Raw genomic sequence first — 8,439 nt, 5'->3', positions numbered from 1 at the left:
TGACGCGACGCACAACAAAAAGTAAAGACAGACAATTAGCAACAGACAAGCAAGCATGTTGTAAAATATACTTCAGAATATATTTCAGAGTGTATTTCTCAAGTAAGAGTATCTCATTTGATTCCATTCACTTGGTTATCCCTCGTACATGAGAACGTAACAATTTGGCGACGAGGATTTGGAGATAACTTTGAATTCTTAATCAACACGAAATTAACCTAACCTAAAAGGTTAACAATGGATGTCTCAAAACTGCTAGAACAATTCATCAAGTCACAGCAAGAGCAATCCACATTGCTTCAGCAACAGTTTTTGCAGTTACAACAATTTTTCAAGCATATGGCAAGGCAACTTCCGCCAGGCAACACTGCATAACTTTGTCTAAACAATCTAATGAGGATTTCAGAGCATACGCAGCCCGTGTAAACAAGCAATGTGAAGGCGCCAAAATCACAGCCGATCAATTCAAATGTCTCATGTTCGTAAGTGGACTAAATACAGAAACGGAAATCCGAACAAAACTTCTTTCACTACTGGAGCGTCCTGACAAACAAAATATCACGCTGCATGATTTAATTACGGAAATACAACGTCTTGTAAATCTCAAACAGGACATTGCTATGGTAAGCACTTCAAGTACGCAAAATTCCATGTCAGTCTGCGCAGTCTCACACAAAAAGGGGAAACAACAGCAGCGAATTCAACAAACTCATTCCAAAAAGTCACAAAATAAAACCAACGATGCTGACCCATCTAAGAAACCAAAAACACCATGTTGATTTTGTGGCGCTATGCATTACTCACGTAACTGTGGATTCAAAACTCATAAATGCAAACAATGTGGTCAACAAAGACACAAAAAAGGTTACTGCAAGACTCCTAAACCTACAAAGGAAAGCCAGTCATCTCAAGTCAAGCAGATTACTAGCGGAAATCGTAGAAAGCACGTAATGGTAAAATCAACGAGATTCCAATCAAATTACAGCTAGATACTGCATCAGACATTACAATCATATCCGAGTCTACATGGAGAAAACTGCATCAACCAGCATACCTACCTACAACACAAAACGCTCGCACAGCAAACGGGAATCCGTTACAGTTATTAAGCGAATTTAGTTGCACCATTCAATGCAAAAATCACATTAATTCAGGTAAGGTTTTCATCACACATGTTCAAAGTCTGAATGTTCTAAGTACAGATTGGTTCAACAAGCTTGGCCTTGGAGAAGTACCTATCAACGCAGTGTGTACAACCATAAAATCTTACAACAGAATCAAGGAAATTCAATCAGAATTTTCTGATGTATTCAGTGATTGTGGGTCATTGCACCAAGACAAAAATCAATCTGCATCTCAAACCAGAAGCCAAGCCAGCATTTAGAGCAAAGCGTCCAGTCGCATATGCCGCAGTTCCGACGGTTGATCAGGAACTGGACCGCCTTCAAAAATTGGGTATCATATCACCAGTCGAGTATTCAGACTGGGCAGCACCCATCGTAGTGACACGAAAATCAAACGGCGATATTCGCATATGCAGTGATTTCTCAACAGGACTCAATCAAGCATTGGAACCGTATCAATATCCATTGCCGACGCCAGAGAATATCTTTGCAAAATTGCCAAACAAAAAGATATTTAGCAAAATCGATTTTTCAGACGCTTTTCTGCAGATTGAAGGCGAGAAGGATTCAAGGCAGTATTTAACGATTAATACACATCAAGGCTTATTTGTGTACAATTGATTATCATTTAGAATAAAAACAGCCCCTGCTAATTTTCAACAGATTATGAATGCCATGACTGCAGGATTGTCAAGCACCGCAGCATACATCGATGATATTGTGGTAACTGGTGAAAATGAAGAAGAACACGATCAAAATTTGCGAAATCTTCTGCAGCGAGTTCGAGAATACGGATTTCGTCTCAAACCACAGAAATGCCAATTTTATATAAAACAGATCAAATATCTGGGTCAAATCATCGATGAACAAAGAATTTGTCCAGATCCAGAAAGAACAAAAGCAATCGCAAACATGTCGATTCCACATGATACACCTACACTTTGCTCGTATCTCGGTGCGGTAAATTACTATGGTAAATTTATCAAGGACATGCACAAGTGGCGAAAACCACTGGATGAGCTTCTGAAGACAAATTCTAAATGGAACTGGTCCAGAGAATGTTAACAGTCATTTGACAAGTTCAAAAACATTCTTCAGTCAGATCTCATGCTAACACATTGTGATCCAAGTCAGAAAATAATCGTGGCAGGTGACGCTTCAAACACGGGCATAGGAGCATGTATTCTACATCGCTTTTCTAATGAAGTAATCAAACCCGTGTATCATGCATCACGCACACTAACCACAACCGAGAAATCATACAGCTAATAGTAAGAAAGAGGGTCTCGCTTTGATTTTTGCAGTCACAAAATTCCACCGGATGATCTTCGGGCAAAAATTTACTTTGCAAACAGATCATAAACCTCTTTTAGCCATTTTTGGTTCACGCAAGGGCATACCAGTCAACACAGCTAACAGACTTCAACGCTGGGCTTTAACACTTAAAGCTTATGACTTCAACATTGAGTATGTCAAAACAACGGAATTTGGGCACGCTGACGTATTGTCCAGACTGACAGGCCAAAGTACTATAGATGAAAACAGCATCATCGCTACAATAAAACTGGACTCATCAATCAAACAAATCTTGCATCAGACATTAGATACTTTGCCACTCACATTCAAAATGGTAAAGCACGTTAAAGCAAAAAATAAAACTCTGAAGTCAGTCATGAAAAGCATTCGTGAAGGATGGTAGGAAAATTTCAACGAAACCAGTCGTGAGTTCTCTGAGTATTACAAACGAAGAGAAGCATTATCAATAATCGACGGATGTCTAATCTGGAACAACCGCCTAATCATTCCAAAACAATTCAGAACACGAGTACTGGAATGACTTCACAAAGCACACCCAGGAATGGAGCGCATGAAATTAATCGCGCGAAGTTTCGTTTACTGACTAAACATCGATCACGAGATACAACGATTTGTTCCTGAATGTGAACATTGCGCTGAAGTTGCTAAAATTCTAACTAGAGTCCCATTGGCATCATGGCCAATGCCGCCAGGGCCGTGGAGCAGAATCCACATCAACTTCGCAGGTCTAATGAACAATACCTACTACCTTCTCGTAGTGAACGCATATAGCAAATGACTTGAAATCACTGATACACAAAGTCCAACCGCTGATTTTGTAATTTCGACACTCGAAGATTTATTTGCACGTCACGGACTTCCTGAAACTATCGTTAGCGATAATGGAACGCAGTTTACGGGCAGTAAGAAATTTTGTGAGATACATGGCATTCAACATGTTCGAACAGCACCGTTTCATCCACAATCAAACGGGCTAGTAGAAAGGTTTGTAGACACATTTAAACGATACGTAAAGAAAGCAGGGAAAGAAACAATTAACAGAAAACAAATTCTGATGTTCTTTGCTAACTACCGTATCACACCAAATCGCAGTGCTCAAGAAGGAAAATCCCCAGCCAAACTAATGTACGGACGGAATCTTAGAACAACTCTAAGTTTATTAAAACCACTAAGCAATCAGACACCATCAAAATCCGTGACTAGTAGCAAAGCTCAAGCTTGGTACAACAAAAGACATGGAAAGCAACACAGAAAATACAAACCGGAGGAACATATTCACATCAAGTCATACTCTGTGAGCAAATGGAAATGGATCCCAGCGACCGTCATCAAAGCCAGAGGCTGGGTGATGTATAATGTACGTACATCCGACGGCAAAATACACAGGGTGCATTTGAACCAAATGCGCGCCAGAGCCAATGTCAAAACTAAAAATAAGCAAACCATTGGCCAACATCTATTCGATCTTCTATGCAAGGAGATTGAACTCCAGGTTCCAACTGCTCCACTTCCAGTAGGGGCACCCCCAGTGGAGACACCTGTACCAACTCCAACAGTGGAAGTTCAGACACCATTGCTTCCAACAACCAACACCGGTAAGACTACAGACATGCGAGGGCCACCACGGAGAACCTAATCGCAAATTCGACGACCACCGAAACGTTACAGGAACTATGTAATTTTTCCCGTATCCAAATCAACTTCAAGCAGGGGAGGTGTTGACACCGCGACACGCACGCCATTTAACGACAATGACGCAACGCACGACAAAGAGTAACGTAAAGACAGACAGTTAGCAACAGACCAGCAAGCACGTTGTAGAATATACTTCAGAATATATCTCAGAGTGTATTTCTCAAGTAAGAGTATCTCATTTGATTCCATTCACATCCTTGGTTATCTCTCGTACATGAGAACGTAACAATATTAATAGACAAAATAGGTCTATATATAAAGAAACCTTTATCTACATCTCAATGAACAAACAATATTTTTTAATTGTTCTTTTAATAAAAATTTTTTTATATTTAATTTAATTATTGTATTATATTGATATATATTTTTTAATTGCATTCTTATTTAAACAAATAACAGAAAAGTTATTCCAGATGCTATTCTGCATTTGCAAAATTAGTACAAAAAACTATAATTTTATATTTGTTTATATAAATATTGTGCTTTAATTATACATATTTCATTTTTTTGATAACGTATATTGACGTGATCTACCAGTTATACAGGGTTGGGCAGAAAAACCTGACACATTTTAAAAAATCGTTATTCCCCTTCAAGTGAAAAGAGGGCGCTGTAACTCCGGAAGCGAAAAATAGATGGTTGAAGGTTTATGTTTACATATCAGTACAGTTCCAGTATGGAGAAGTGGCCGCCGCAACAACGCGCGTTCGTTTGCGAGCGTTTTTTCATAACTCAGTCCTACGTTCAAGCAATTCGCGATTTTCGTATTGAATATTCTCTTCGTCCACGAGATCCGGTTCCCTCTCGTAATTCTGTGAATCTGTGGGTCAAAAACTTCCGACAAACAGCCACAGCCACGAAACAAAAGCCTCCAGGGTAACCAAGAACGGTAAGAACCCCTGAAAATGAGACACGCGTTCGCACCTCTTTGCAACGAAGTCCACGCCGTTCTGCCGGTAAACATGCTCAAGCTCTCGGAATGTCTCGTCGATCGTTTAGCAGAATGTTGAAAGCGATGAATTTTCATCCCTACAAAATTCTCATAACCCAGGAATTGAAATAACCTACGCGAAGAATTCGGCACCCGTCTGCTGTCTCGCAACACTGAGTTTCCATGGCCACCACGTTCGCCCGATCTCTCAGTGTGCGACTTCTTTTTGTGGGGCTATTTAAAGCAACGTGTCTACGCTAACAAACCTCGAACCTTGGACCAGCTGAGAGACAATATTCGGAGAGAAATTGCAGAAATAAAGCCAGCGATGTTGAAAAAAGTGTATGATAATTTCGAAAAACGCCTCGAAAATTGTATTGCTTGTAACGGCCATCATTTAGCCGATATAATTTTTGGTAAATAAACAAAAAAAAACCTTCAAGTGTCTAGTTTATTCTCCCGGAGTTTCAACCTCTTCCGATTAATAGCGGCCGCGCAAGTGGTTATTAAAATGTGTCAGGTTCCTCTGCCCAACCCTGTATATACACATCAGCATAAAGTGTTCACAGGTCATCATGAGGAATCAGTTCGCAGCGATCACGGAGGTCAAGCAACGTTCACCGGAGTCGCGACTTGGATGGGTGACCGCTTGGAAATTTCCGAAAAAATATTCCCGAGATTTCTTTTGCAAAAAATGTTTTTTAAAATGTTACACAAATATTGTTTTGTTTATTGAAATTATGTGATGTAATAATATTTATGTGAATATTTTGGAAAAATGGGATGTTTCAATGCAATATATCATAAAGCGGACATCTTAATGTTGCTGCAATCTTCCAGCAATGTTACAGCAATGTTTTGCAATCAAAATGCAATATTACAATGTTTCAATGAAATCATTCTGCAATGTTTCTGCAATCTCTCTGTGCTGTATGGAGTTATTCGGATTTGGATGTTAATCGGGAAGCGCGCTATTACGCGCAGGCATAATGTTTCATGCGTCTTTTGTCGCAAATACAAAGTATGTTTGCATTTAAACATTCTAAAAGTTTATCTTATTTAACAAATTTTTCAAGTCTGCTCGCGATGTGTTGCTTTCGCTAATGTAACAATTTTTTGAAAAAAAAAAATATTTATTTTAATACTGTAAAAAACTGTTTAACGTTTTCTTAACATTAAATAAAATAAAAATGTTTTTTAAAGTAAAAAATATCGAGAATCTCTTAAGAATTTTTTCCGGAAATTTCCAGCAAAGTTAGCCATTCAAATCGTAATCGTAAAAAAATATAATTTTATACATGTTTACATAAATAATATGCTTTAATGATATGTTTCATCTTTTCAATAACATATATTGACTCGATATACATGTGTTCACACAGGGTTCATAGATCATCACCAGGCAGTTCTCATCGAGTGGTTACATGGCACGCAAGCCGGTGACTCTCTTATTAAGAAAATAGTGGAGAAATTGACGAAAAATGTCATAAAAGACAAGTCAATTATCGCAGAGATGATAAAGGTAAAATCTGATAAAGAAAAAGCCGACTGGAACCAAATTATAGAAGAAGGCGACAAGAATACAAGAGAGATAACCTCAAAGACCGCTGACACAACGCGCTCAAGTAAATGCAGAAAATGACCAAAACGCTTTGCATAACTTACTCAGCAAAGCAATATCAAAGAAAAAAATAGATTATGCCATTAATAGGAGAGCCAAGCAATATAAAATAAACCCGCCCCTAACCTCAATATGGCAAGGAACAAAAATCAAACGATCAATAACGAGCTGCCTGTACCCTCAGTGTCGGGACAAAAGGTTACGAGTCCTGGAACACCAAACCCAGAAGACTTATCAGCTGAAAATGAACTACTGAAAGCAGAAATGCGTAGACTGCAAAATTTGCTAGAGGAATACCAAAGAAAACAGATACCTGCGGCCAACATACAAACGCAAAACAGATTTGAGGCACTAAATGATGATGACTCAAACACCATGACTAGCAAAGATCAAATGGATAGCCAGGACGACAAGGAACTATTGGACTTCCAAGAATATTTAAAAAGGAAAAATCAACAGAGCACAGGCAACAACAGGAAGTTGTTCCACCAAAACGTACAAACAAGGAGGCCACAATAGGCGAACAGAGGGAAAACCACTTACCCAGCCAAGGAAACACCTCACACGCATCACCCCAGAGAGCAAGAAGAAAGGACTGACCATCACCAATCAGTATATTATATCAAGACCCTAAGGATACAACGAGACTGCTAAGTACAAAATTAAAAAATATAAAAGATTTTTTTATCAAAAGGATTAATAACGTAAAACATATATTACAAGTAGATACAATAGAGAATTTTAATCTAACTAAAAAATTACTAGAGATTTGCAATTCTAAATTTTATACATATACTGCTAAGATAGATAAACCTGTAACCGTACTTTTAAAAGGTTTAGATAGTTCATACGAAGAAAAAGAAGTCCTAGAGAAATCCCTAAGCATCACAAACGTAGAATTCACAAAAGTTGCGAGATTCACAACTAACAAATCAAAACAGGAACAAAGATTACTACCTATATACATAATACAACTGTCACCAAATAGTATAATAAATAATCTAAAGAAAATAAAATATCTCTTCCACCAACAGATCCAATGGGAAAAATTGATGCGTAGGGATTCAATCCAATGCAAAAAATGCCAGCGTCTAGGCCATACTGCCGCTAATTGTAATTTACCTTACAGATGCGTTAAATGTAATAACCTATACAGCACAGAGAGATTCCAGGAACATTGCAGAATGATTTCATTGAAACATTGTAATATTGCATTTTGATTGCGAAACATTGCTGCAACATTGTTGGAAGATTGCAGCAACATTAAGATGTCCGCTTTTTGAAATATTGCATTGAAACATCTCATTTTTCCAAAATATTCACATAAATATTATTACACCACATAATTCCAATGAACAAAACAATATTTGTGTAACATTTTAAAAAACATTTTTGCAAAAAAAATCTTGGGAATATTTTTTCAGAATTTCCAAGCGGTCACCCATCCAAGTCGCGACTTCGGCGAACGTTGCTTGATCGCTGCGAACTGATTCCTCATGATGACCTGTGAACACTTTATGCTGATATGTGTATATAACTGGTAGATCAGGTCAATATACGTTATTGAAAAAAATGAAATATGTATAATTAAAGCTCAGTATTTATATAAACAAATATAAAGTTATAGTTTTTCTTTTACTAATTTCGCAAATACAGAATAGCATTTTTAATAACTTTTCTGTTATTTGTTTAAATAAAAATGTAATTAAAAAATATATATCAATATAATACAATAATTACATTAAACATAA

General features: G+C 37.6%; 1 pseudogene; it reads left to right on the top strand.

Annotated features, from left to right (window-relative positions):
* Nucleotides 1-237: 237 nt before the first annotated feature.
* Nucleotides 238-2,189, top strand: LOC113004790 (annotated as a pseudogene).
* The last annotated feature ends 6,250 nt before the right edge of the window (nucleotides 2,190-8,439 follow it).

Source organism: Solenopsis invicta, chromosome 6, assembly GCF_016802725.1.
Source record: "Solenopsis invicta isolate M01_SB chromosome 6, UNIL_Sinv_3.0, whole genome shotgun sequence".
NCBI classification, from domain to species: domain Eukaryota; kingdom Metazoa; phylum Arthropoda; class Insecta; order Hymenoptera; family Formicidae; genus Solenopsis; species Solenopsis invicta.
This window is presented reverse-complemented; position numbering and strand designations above follow the sequence as displayed.